This window comes from Cibotium barometz, chromosome 57 (assembly GCF_041138505.1).
Source record: "Cibotium barometz isolate CiBa-2024 chromosome 57, ASM4113850v1, whole genome shotgun sequence".
In the NCBI taxonomy this organism is placed as follows: domain Eukaryota; kingdom Viridiplantae; phylum Streptophyta; class Polypodiopsida; order Cyatheales; family Cibotiaceae; genus Cibotium; species Cibotium barometz.
This window is the reverse complement of record NC_141102.1, coordinates 16,258,959-16,272,772: the sequence shown is the minus strand read 5'-3', so window position 1 is coordinate 16,272,772 and position 13,814 is coordinate 16,258,959.

Here is a 13,814-nt window from a genome sequence, read left to right as displayed (position 1 = left end):
TTCATCAAAGTGCTCCAGAGCTGATCAGCACATGCAGTATGCCCTTCTAGCCCTGTATGGCTTGTACGCAATAAGGAGTCAAAGATTACATGAACCAGTCACACTATTGACCAAGCCCACAACTTACCCTTTTAGCTTATGGCTTGTACCCTCTAAGGCTTGTACGTAATAAGGCTTGTCGTGTTTCTAAGACAAAGATTACATGACCTAGTCGCACTACTGCCCACAACTTACACGTAGAAGTTTTGAAACTCCCTCGAGTACCCAAATACATCCATCACGTAGAAGTTTTGAAACTTCCTCGAGTACCCAAACTTCCTCGAGTACCCAAATACTCATTTCCATGAATCCACAATACCAAACATAAGCATTACTCTATTCATTGGAATACATGTGTTCTTTGATTTTGCTATGTATAGAATCTGTTGATGGTGATATCCACGTTCTCTATGACATGTAAGAGGGACCAAGTCACACCTACACACACACAATCAATACACGAGTTCCTTGATTTTTCTATATTGGAAAATTATTGATGGTGATACGACATACAATCAATACACGAGTTCCTTGATTTTTCTATATTCGAAAATTATTGATGGTGATACGACGTACGAGAGACCAAGCCACAAATATATGCACACACCCACAAATGCACACATAGGCATGGCCATTGCATTGTTTGTGTGTGTGTGTGTGTGTGTGTGTGTGAGAGAGAGAGAGAGAGAGAGAGAGAGAGCCTTATTAGCAATACCTTTTTCTTTTTTATGGCTAGCTTTAAGGGTTATGTACACCATGCAAGCCTTCTCTCGGCTTATTCCATAAGGAAGTCCAACTTTAAAAAATTCAAATGCAAAAGATTTATGTTGCAAAATTTTGTTTTTAGTGATAATCTCGCTGAAGGCTACACCTTTTCAAAATGAGGCTCTTCTTAAGCCCTATGAGAGGGCCTGGCCTAGCTTCCTCCTCTTTTCCGATCGCCCTCATGGAAAACTCGGTGCCTCCCTCTTCAGATCCGAAGAGACATCCCTATGAACCCAAGGGGGTCTCAACAAGTCATTGATAAATTTCGATCAATTTTATAACTTATGGCTAAGCAATGGAATGCCGATCTTAGCTTCATTATTCACTGGGAAGTGGGGGAGGAGACTTGAACCTTGGTCAACACCCCAATGATCCAGCCACCACCACCCTACCACTAGATCTAGAAGGATGGATTTAATTTATTTCCCTTAAGTTTTTTAAATTTCAAGACAAACGTGTAATTTCTAAACATCCAATTTCAAACAAATAAATCATGATGTATTTCTTGCACTTGAGGCAAAGTCCTCATAAGATTCTTCGATAGGAGAAACTCTTTGCATATGTAGGAGTTTAAAAAGAACCAAAGGACTTTAAATGAACTTTCAAGATCACTATATATTAGATTTACCTTAGCTAATATATTAGCAAAATAATACAATTTTCAAGAAGTGATCATTTAGGTTAGATTTAATCTTAAACAAATCATCCCCTAACTAAACATGATTTAGAAGCATATATTTGCTAAATCCACTATTAAACTTATTGTTTTAAGAATAAAGGAAACCCTACTTTTCAAATCTACGACTCTCTTTCCTTTTAGCATGGAAAAGCACTTTAAAGCACTAATATACATATATATATACCTACTTAAATAAAGAAAAATTTGCCATAATTTGCATCAAAGTGATTACCTATGAAATTAGTCTAATTCATAAGACAACTAGTTCACATGAGAAAATTAGTTAAAGCATAACAAGCTTAACCACACGTAACCTATCCCCTAAATCTAATTCTCACCTCTCCCTCTTTCTTTACATACTCAAAATAAAATGAGGGAGAATATTGGAGTGGTTAAGTCTCCATGACCTTGTAAAAAATGTGGAGTTCTACTTGCAGAGCTCAATTATTCATCGCTTGAGAAAGATTATTCAACACATCACAACACCATAGTAGACACTTGGAATAAATACAAATGAAAAATAAAAACTGAGATTGAAATCAAAATTTACCTAAGAAAAAATGGGGGATTGTGGGGGGAGTGTGTTTGTGTTATGTACCTAAGGCTAAGGTTGACAAATCCTAGGGTTAGGTTTGCTAATATATGGGTTAAGGGCCCAAAAGGTTAGTAAGCAAGCTGATTTTAAGGGTCAAGTGCCTCATAAAAGCTTATAAGTTAATAATCCCATAAGTATAGCTTTTATTGGCTATTGACAAAAGGCTATCTAAGTATGGAAATTATATTTTTTTTCATGCAAATAAATACTACAATTTTATTTCAACTCAAGGCAACAAAATCAAGATTTAATTTAAAAGAAAGAGGTGAAAGAAAATACCTTGATAGGAGTAGAGATAGAGATAGAACTTGATAGGTCGTGAGAGTTATTGATGGTTTCCCATAGCTTCAGAAGAACAACAAAGAGCCTTGAAAATATTAATTGATCCCACTTTAAGAATCTTTTTCCCATAATCTTCAAATTGCTAAAGCATATACTTTTCACTAAATTTGATGCTGAAACTTTATTTGAGCAAGATTAGTGAAGAGGTAAAGTTTTGGCATTTCTTTGAATTGGGGCACCTTAATCAATTTTGTGGAAGCCTCTATAGCAAGTAAATCTTATCTTATGGTGTGGAAAACCACTTGGGGCTTGCCCACTAATTTTAGAAACTGGATTGAAGCTTTAATAAAGAGCTTAAAAGCATGGCTAGAAAGATCGCATAGCATGGCATTCAAAGCTCAGTTGTTTGATAGGTGAAGTGTAAGAGAGGCACCAAAGGGGGACAAGCACAGGGTTCATTCCATAGCCACCTTCTCAACCTCCAACAAGCACCCATCAATTTGCGATTATATAAGTTTTACGATTATAAAAGACTAGTATATTTACGAACAACTATCATCTCTAGAGTCTCCGTCCATCTGTGCAAGTGATGAACTAGCAGCATATCCTTTTCGATTAGCTGCTATCAAGGTATCACCAAACATATCTACTACGAAAGCCTCCACAGCCACCTACAAAGTATCCTTTTCTTGTGTTGTCCATCGGTATGGCAACTACCAATCTCCTTGTGCCGAGCCCAAAATTTGTGGTTTCTCCTTAACCTTAAGATGTTAGGAATTTCTCGTATGACTCTCATGAATGTTGCATTAGGAATTAAGCTGTGTATTGTTATTTCATAGTGCCTGATTTTCTGCAAGGCCATAGTACATGTCCTCCATCTCTATTTGTGGTGTCTTCGCTACGGTCAAGGCTGGGGATGAGGTTGATGTGAGGGCTTGGGTTGGGGCTCAGGTTCAGGCTGGGGTTGCACCTCATCTTCCAATTGGTGTGGGGCTTGGGTGAGGTATAAAGAATTAGGCTGGGCATGGTGAGAGGAGGTTCTAGCTTTTGAGTCGGAGTCTTGCGGTAACGACATAGGCCTAATCTCTTTTGCAAGTCACACCCTACATAGGGTTTACTTTGTGTGAGCCATGAATTAAAAAGAAAATAAACAAGAAATGAACAAAACGAGGGAAACTTTTGTTAATATAGTCAGTCAAGAGCTTAAATCCATCAAATTTGATGGAATTTCAAAGGAAAAATCTAGGAGGTTAATTAATCAAGAGAGTCACATCAACAAGCTACACATTTTGAGTTCAAATAGAAAATACTTTTTGTTATCTTTAAAATCTAGTCCCAATCTTAAAAAATAGGTGAATCTATTATAATATAACAAAAACGTGATCTTTTAGATCCTAAAAGAGAGAGAGAGCTAATATTTTATAGTTCTTTTTGCACTTTTCCTTGATTCGTGGAACAGGCAGAGAGCCCTTATAGGGCCCATTTTTGAGTCCATGTTTTTTCTAATGCCTTTCGTGTTATAGGAGTTTATTTTTACTTGACTCATTTTCTTTGAGTTTTGGAGGGGCTTTGAGTCTTTGTTTGCGAGAGATTCTTCTCGAGTGTGGTTAGGATTGCATATATCCAACCTGAGATTTCCTTCTATTGCTAAGGTACTAGCATTTGTTCATGTAGGTATCCAAGGATGCTTTGCCTTTAGTCACGTCTAACTCCTTCTCCATAACCTCTTCTTCATCATCCTATTTATCAATATTTGGGGGAGAGGGGTCTCATACTTCCATCATTAATGTTGTAAGTTCGCTAGAAAGCAAGCATTAGAGGGAGGTTCTTTTATATGATTTCTTAAGAGAAAATAAAATCTCCCAAGATTCAATCAACATGGTTTTTGGCCAGATATATCTCCACTACTAAGGCTTGTGTGTGCCACTATGGTTTAATCTCTACCATGGGCCGAGTATCTACTAGCAAGCATCCAAGAGGTTCTATAAGACTCTTAAGGAAGGGTGAGAGATGGAAGTAGACAAAGGGGAGATCTAGTCAGATAGGGAACTTAGTTGGCTTTGGACTTTCCTGAAAGAATTTTGAGTACCATCTGAAAAAGGAAGAGGGCTAGTTAAAGATTGTCCAAGCTATCTCCTCATTGAACATAAATATAAAGTAGTTTTTAGGGAGGAATTGCACTCTTTCTACCCAAAGACATCGAGTTTCCCACACTACAATAGAATGAGGGTTTAGCAACAAAAATTGTAGTGCTTTTATAACTAGAAGGGTGCGGAGATGTTGGGCCTATATCGCTCCTAAACACACTGCTATTTTTGCCGCACAGGTTTGTTGCTCAACATCAAAACTAGCAATGATTTTTTGCTACTCAACAGCGAATCTACTGCATAATAAAACAATCTGAGGGAGATTGGAGAGTCTGCACAAGACTCCCCAATCTACCCCAACTCTTTTTTTGACATAGTAAAACTAACATAACTTCACATCATCATGGACAAGTGTAATGTAAAACTTACAAATACCAAAAATAAAAGACATTTGCAAACCATGGTTTTAGGAATGTCAAAATTCAATAACAATACTTGGTGGATTACATAAGTCTATGTTTCCAAAAAACTCATATACAAGATAAAGCGTAATAAATACCTATGAAGCTAGGGGACATCTAGAACTCATGTTGTCCGATTGGTATTGTTCCATGCGGCTCCAACCCCTTTACTTCTCACATTTCCATTGCTATTGGCATGGACATTGGAACCACCATTTCGAGTTATATGATCCTAAAACATAATAAAACTAACACAAGTGAGAATCAATTTTGTAAAAAAAAAAGAGGTTTAAGATTTAGGAATGTACTTACTTGCCATGCTTGCCAAGCATCTCCTCCAATAATAATAATCCATCCTTCATCTTGCACCCTATCAAATAGATCTTGCAAACCCCGTTGTAATGCAAAATCATATTCCTCTTGCATAGGGGGTGGTCCACTGCTTCAAGCTTTAGTTCTACAAACAAGTGAACATTTTAGAAACTTGTTATTTAAGATAACCTTCTTTAATTAAAAGATAAGATATAATTTCAGGCTAATATATACTTACAAATATTACTCCTCCTTCATGTATAACATCACACCTCAAGTTATTTACCATCTATCCAAGAAAAAACATAAATACTTAAAATTCTTATGTATAGGAAGCTGAAGAGCGGTTCTCTCTACCGTGCAATATAGTGCTCATAGAGTACTACCGATCAACAAATGTGTTGAGAAACACAATGTCAATCTGAGGACTCGACCCGATTAGTGCATGAAGGCTTATCCCTTGCAGGAGAGCTCACATACATGAACCACCACTTGACAATTCAACCATTCAACACCTCAATCAATCTCTCAATCCCTTAAACCCACTACACTAATCAAGAGAACAAGCAATGCATGGCAATCTCTTAATCCCATTCAAACATTGATTAAATCTTAGCTTTCTCTAATGCCAACAAACCCATAAGTGTGCATCTACTAACCCATAAGCTTAAGCAAGCATAGAATGTAACATTCACAAACCCACAAGCTCATAGAGAGAGTCTATCCATGAATAACTCATTGCCAATGAAGTGGGCAAGAGAGTGCATCAATGGAGACAACACACACATATACTACAAGCATGCATACACAAGAGAAAGAAAGAAGCATTCAACTAATCATAGATTAATCTACTTCAATGATGCTAAAATAGATTAAGAGAAAGAAGTGGAGCTATACTCATTGGAGCTTCATGCTCATTAGAGTACAATGGAGAGAGTTAGAGAGTTGCCATAGCTTGAGAGCTCAAGAGCTTCACTCAATAGCTTATGAGAATGGCCAAAAAAAGTCCCCTTTCTTTAGCTAACATCTCTTTTATAGAGATGTCACTAACCCTAACCCTAGGCCTCTTTCACACATGGGCGGACAACCCCATAAGTGAGCCTTGCTTAATACACTTAGAACTCTCATTTAGAACCCACATTGGCCTAAAATGATTTACATTGCACTTCGGCACAAAAATATGAAAAAATTATGTGCGTCTTTATGTTCCCATGGCTACAATCCCGCTCGCTCGCATTAATTGCTTCCGGCCTCCTTCCATAATCCGTGTTCCCGTGAGTGTTTTCGTGGAACATTCCCCCCTTCCTAAATCGTGCACGTCCTCGTCGGGGGCGGTAGAAACAAAAGCTATAAAAAACAATGGAAGACAAGTAAAGCCTTTTATTGAAAAAAAAAATAGCAATGACAATCTCACACGTGAGCATGCAAGTGAAAGGCCAATTAGAGTTTTCAAGAGTGCTAAAAGAAGCGAGTAAAGACTAGTCAAAGTGAGACTAAGTGGTAGATAGTGCTATGCAAAGGCAAGTGTGTTTGTACACTACAGGTTATGACCGCAGTCTCAATGTCCTACAAGTGTTTAAGTTATTTCTAAGTGGCAACCCTACTCCTAAATACAAGCCATGGTGATTGGACCTTTCTTTCTTTCTTTTTTCCTTCTTCTTTTTTTTTTTGTAGAGAGCAGAAGATTAAAGAGAATTATTATTTTTAGCTTGATAATAAAGAGGAAGGTTCCATCCCCATGAGACCCAAGGAATGGCTAAGAGACCTCCACCAAGAGAATCTAAAGGCCGCTAAGTATCTCAAGGGGGCGACAGACCCTTTTCTTTCTTTTTGACATAAGGAGTACCCCATGAAGATGAGGGCATCGGTCTCGAGGGCCCATAATGTACCCAAGAGTCCTACCAGCATCTATCAAGGCGATAGAGTCCTTGTAGGTCTTCTTCTTAATCTTTTAGACGTCAGTGTTCACCCCATGGAAACCAAGGCATCAGCCCCAAGGTGCTAAAACAACCCAAGGTCCTACCAAGCATCTTACATGGCTGTAGACACGTCATGTCTCAAGTCACTTCTATATATTTCTAGGGCATGTGTTTCGTAAATTTTTGTTTATCATAGCACCTAGTCCATACCTAAGAGGTAGCTACCACTAGGGATAACTAATATACTTCTAGAGCATAAGAACTTGGCATACTCTGTTGGTATATATCTTACACCGTCTGCAAATAGAAATACCTTCTACTAAGTCCTCTAAGAATCTAAAAATCACTCACCCCATAGTAACAACTAATTTAAAACTTAAACCAGCAAACTGTGTGTGAACATGCAAACAATATATGCAAAAGTGAAAAGCACATAAAGAACAAAAGATTATGATTTGAATACACCTGTTGCAGTGCTCGTTGATGTGGTGCATTTGTCTTGATGCATTGCTGATGTGCAGATTGCTTCTTTTGCTCTTTGTAGGCATTGCATGTCTCCCCCCTTCCTAATTTATGCGTACGGTAGGTGGCTTGTTGATCTTATTGTGGAGTTGATGAGCTTATCTTTGCACTAGCGGTGGATCCGTGTCCACTTCTGCTGGAAATATTGTATCAATCACTTCAGGATGCAAGGACAACCCTGTACAAAAGCCGGCCTCTGGAGAAGGTGGTAGAGGAAGGAGTGCTTCCTCGCTAAAATATGGCATTGTTTCTATGGGAAGGTTAACCAGACAATGCTGATTTTGGAATTGCTCAATGTAGTTGCTCATAGTGATCCAAAATTGACATGTTGAGGCTAGGGGAAGAAGGGCTTGCAAGATAGGTGGTTGCAAGTCATTTATGCATGTATCCCTCCATTGTTGTGCTTGAACCTCCTCAGGCAATCTACGTTGATTTGGTCCTCGGTTTGGTACTCTCACATCAAGAAGGTTATGGTGTGGGGTGTAATTCCCACAATTTATTTCATTAAGCCCGTGCCATATCGTCGTCGAAAGTAACAGCAGCATAGCCAACAAATGTGTGAAGCTTTTCCTAATACGAGTCGTGCACACTCTTGAGTGTGACAATGTGGAAATGGATGATGCTGTTGATAGAATAAAGTGACAAAGTGATGCCCGCAGCAAATTTCACCTAAGGGAGCATAAAAGTACCTAGAATGAGTTTGAAAAGGAGGAGCACTATAATCCCCGCGATGTTCAGGTTGAGTACTATCAGGGTCAATGCATGGTGGACATGTAGCTCGCCAAGTATCCAGAAGGAGGTATCTGGGCGTAGAACAATGAAATTTAGAAACTTCAAACTTTATACACTCATATCCATCATTACAATCCCTATCAAAAACAATGTAGACAAGATCATCTAAAAAAGAACACAGTCCTGTAAAGGCATAAGGAACCACATTAGTAAAAGGGAGACTATTCAAACACTGATCTACCAAAAAGCTTCAGTTGTAGTGTTAATGCCTTACCTCTGGGTTTGGGTATATCCTTCTTAAGAGGTGGGAAGGATAGCAATTGTCAAGGAATTTGAGCAAGATAAGAGGATTTAGGCAGTGAAGTTCTAGAATCTATGCTCAAAGGAGACCCATGTAAAGTTGGATTTGTCTTAGGTACACAAGTTAATGGTGGAAGTGTGTAACAAGAAGAAGCTGTGACAACTGGTGATTTAATACATATTTGGGGAAGGTCAACACAAGTAGATTTGTAGGTGCTATTACAACCACCTATCCTTTCTTGAAGAGGTTGTGTTGATTTCCTTTGCATCCACCACTAATATGAAAAACCAAGAGTGGCTTTTGGAATCTTATTGATACACTCTTCTGGCTCTAGCAAACCATGGCATTTGGGAAGCCAAAGTGTTGTTGCACCCTCATAATAGCCTTGTGCTTTAAGAACATGCTTTGGGACCCAATGAGTAACAATGTGAGGCTTAGGCTTGGAAAAGATATGCTTTTTAGTAGGTTTAGCAACTAGGCTAGATTGTATAAGTTTGTACGCATCTTTGGGTAGCCAAATTGACAATTCCTTCTTGCCTGGCCTTCTTTGAGCAGGGACTAGAGTAGTTGCAACATGCCAGCCATGGCCCTCATTTGAGGACTCATCGATTATCCATATCATTTGTCTTGGAGCTCAAAGAGCAGATGTTGAAATTGGGTTGTGTAAGGTAAAACTACCACCCTTTTGACATGATAAAACTCGTGGAGCAGCAGATCCTAAGATGCAATCAGAATCAATTTACAATTTATATTGTCTATTCTTCCAATCTAATGAACAATTGGTAGCACTTAACCATGATCGACCAAGAACAACCTCTACCACTGCCTTGGACTTACTAGCCACATAAAAGGGAACTGACATCTGGTGATCCTGAATGGACATCATAATGACACATTTTCCCTCTATAGGGTTATCTTCACCTGAGAAGCTTCGTAAGTCAATAGGAATGTGAACAAGTGTTGGTTGTCCCAAGGCTACCCATGTGTCAAATGAGAGAACATTATAATCTCCACCAGAGTCAATTAAGGCAGAGACAATGTAGGGAGTCTCATGAAGATGAAGACACACGTGAATATTGAAAGGATCGACATATTGTTCATCAGTAGCCTACTGTAAGGTCAACACAGAAGCCTTGCCACGCTCCTTGGCTTTTGCAACTCTAGCTTTAGCTTCTTCTTAAGCCTGACATTTAAGTAGGTCATGTGCTTCTTTCCGTGTGTGGGTAGCATGCATTTGTTGAAGCATGGCTTCAGTTAATGGTTCATTGTATTTCTTGAGATAACTTCCATTAATGAAGTTAGGCATTTGCTCACCTTCTAGTGTCTCTAAACGCACTGCACCACTAGGAGTAAGCTCATTAATCACAAACGGTCTTAGGCCACGTTTCTTGAGCTTTTGCTTAAGCTTCTTAAGTGTGTACAAGAGCACAAGGTCCCCTTTTTTGAATCGGCCAGTTGTTACATTTCGATCATACCATTGCTTTTGTCTCCTCTTCTCGGCATACATCCCCATTATCGCCAATAAGCGGGTCTCATCAAGATTTTCCAATTCATCAATGCGTTGAGAAAGCTCATGACCACTCTAGTCCAATTGTTTAGCAACTCGTAGAGTAGGTACAAGAAATTCAATGGGAAGAATTGCATCTAACTCAAAAGCAAGCTCAAATGGGGTTGTGCCCACAAATGTTTTATAGGCTATTCTATATTCCCAAAGAACTGAGTGTAACTTTTTCTCCCAATTAGTCCTATGTCCCTCAACAATCTTTGTGAGTGCTGTGCAGAGAATCTTGTTAGTACTCTCAGCTTGACCATTGGTCTGGGGATGATAGGGTGCAGAATGCTTACCATAAATTCTTGAAGTAAAAACTCTATGACCTCATTCACAAAGTGCACACCTTGATCACTAACGATTTCAATAGGTAAGCCATAGCGTGTAAACACGTACTCATACAAGAACTTGGCTGTGGTTCTGGCATCATTTTTGACTGTAGCCTTTGCCTCTACCCATTTGGTCAAATAGTCAGTTGCGACTATAATATATTCGGCATGCATGTGACGAGCTCGAGGTTTAATGGGACCGACAAAATCAATACCCCATTTGGCAAAAGCATGTGTGCTTAACATAGGCCGCAATGGCGTATTGTCCTTTGTGATGGGAGGTTTTGTCCTTTGATAATCGTCACAATGTTTTACATATTCTTCGGCATCCATTTATAAGGTTGGCCACCAAAGCCTAGACCACCTAATCAACTTAGCTGTGGTATTGCCTGAAAAGTGTCCACCCCCAACACCTGCATGTACATGAGTCAAGATTTTCAAGTAGTCAGCTTCACATACACACATGCGCAAGTTGCCATCCTTGTCCCTCTTGTAGAGTTGGCCCTCTATCAGCATATATTTGGCCGCTCCAACTTCAATAGCACGCTTTCGATATTTAGGAATGGCTCGATCAGTATGACCATGCTGAAGATAGTCCACAATATACTTACTCCAACTTGGTGTAGTTGAAATTTAGAATAATGTGACATTATGAATTGGTTGTTGAATTTGACATGAATTGGTTGTTGAATTTTAGGTGAGTTTGCTATAAAATATAAATTTTAAATTGCTAGCCTATCCAAAAATTTAAATTTAAATTAAACTTTTAAATAAAAAAACGTAAAGTTTTCCTTGTCTTTTAATGACTTGATTTAGAATTTGTGGGAACTTTAAAAATGCAATGAAAGTGTATTAAACAAGATTGCCTTTTACTGTTGATATGAAATTTAGAGGGAAATTCAGAAACACGATGAAAGTGCATTAAATGCGATTGAAAGTTATTTTGAGACAATTATTTTGAATTGTAATAAAAAATATTTTTGGGACCCCTATATGGATGAGATTGATGATGTTTCGAGAGTTTTAGTGGCTAGAAAGAGAATCCTAGAGTGAAAATCCTAGAGAGGGAAAACTAGAGAGATCCCCTACTTTTAGGGCCAAAAGTAGGCATCATTATGAGGTTTGTCTCCTTAAGCCTCAAAAAAATTAGTCTTAATTCCTTAAAATTAGGGATCCTTACAGGGCCCTTTTTATGTTCAAATGCCCCCTAATGGTTATAAATGGTTTTTTATAACATTCCAACTGAGAGTAGATTCTTTGTTAAGAGGAATAAAGAAAAAAAATATATATCATCATTTTATACATTGGCGACATGCTGCTCACATGTCCTAATGAGGAGAAGATTTCAACCTCCAAGGCTGAATTACACATGTGTGATTTGTGATGACATATTTAGGCTCATTGCATTATTATTTGAGGATACAATTTATGTAGCGTGATGGTGGTATTGTGATGCTGTAGTTGGCTAGTGAAACCATGTGAACCTACAGAGTAACCTACACGATAGTGAAAAAAATCTCATAAATAACTGTTGGTCGAAATATAGCCCCGGCTATTTTTCTCATTGTACAAGGGTGAAAAAACATGTGCAGCCAAGGTGCTAAGAGGAAGTACATGAGATTTCTTATCCACCTCGATTGGATTCCACGATATATCTAGGTTGTATATATGAGCTTTGAAGAACCCTGGGCCATGTAAACCACGTTTGAGTATGCTTTGTTATATACATGCTCAAATACGGTTTATGCAATCACATCACTACAAGTTTGTTTTGTGCTTCGATATGTTACACATGATGATTACTCGCTATATGATTGTGCCTCCCCAACCTGAGGAGTTCATGTGCATATTGTTATGGTAATGGAAAGCATCGCGAGAGAGGGAGCATGTTATCAAGGTGAACCTTCTAAATCATCATCACTGGAGTTGCTCTTTGGGAATGGTGTGTGCTCATTTAACATGTTCCAATATTGTTATGTGGAGACGAGGTGGCCACCAAGATGTCGCCAGACACCAAAGCCAAATTAATTTAAGGCCGACTCTAATTTAAGGCCGAAACGCTAATTACACAAATATATAAAATCTAAACGGAGAAGAGCGAATATATATATATATATTCTCAACAACAACGATGAGAGTAATAAGCCTTGCATAATATAATATGAGGATGCACTATTATTATAATACGAGGGCGAAGAATAAGACACCATATCAACTTGGTACTTGACAAAGAATATTGCACATAAAGAAGTATTCTTCATAAAGCTCTATGTGCAAAAGGGAAGAAGCATGTAGATTTCTAGGTTCAGGGAGGTCTATTCCCTCTTGACCCATCAATTGGTAAGCCTCCATCATTTAGAACTTTGCGTGATCTTGTTCGATTCATTGGGGATGGTAGAGGGCACATACACATGCACTAAAACTGTCAACACACACACATGGCTAAAAATATTCTTGGTGTAACAAGCAATCTGTTAAAGGGCTAGAAGACATTGTGATCTCAGGAATTCAGTGTCTAACTCAGTTAGAAAAAAAACTTCGAAGCGGTAAGGGAGCTTAGACAAACTAAATTTTTTTAGAGAAAGATGCACTCCAAAAAACCCATTTAAAAAGCACTCTTTTTAGGCTAATGCACTTGGGATAAGGAAAGGACAGCCATGCGGGTGTCGAAGAGTATGCCAGAATGGTTGGTGCAAACATTGCGAGATAGCAAATCAATACTCCTTTACCTCTAGGACATGTGCGTGGATTCCCTTTTGTGGATCATGATCTCATTGCCAGTATATGTAATGAAGAGGGATCTATTTATTTGGAGGAAGCACAAGAAAGTGATCCATTGCATGCAAGCCAAGTAGGATGAGGAGAGGACAAGTAAGACTCAATCTTCAAAAATGACAGTTGGTGTTTAGCAGATCTACCTTATGGTAAAAAGGCCATTGTTGGTACAAAGTGGGTATATGAGCCTAAGTACAAAGTTGATGGTAATGTCAAGATCACTACAAGACAAAGCTTGCTACAAAGTGTTACGCTCAAGGGTTAAGGGTAAAGATTTTGATGAGACCTTTGCATCTACGTCTTGTATGACTACAATTAGGTGCATTATTATGTTGGCATCCCATCATGGTTTGAATGCACATCATTTGGATATCCACTCTGTCTTCTTGAATGGTGACTTGCATGAGGACGTTTATGTATCTCAACCTCATGGTTTTGTTGAGAGCAGGTAGAAATCTAAAGTATGC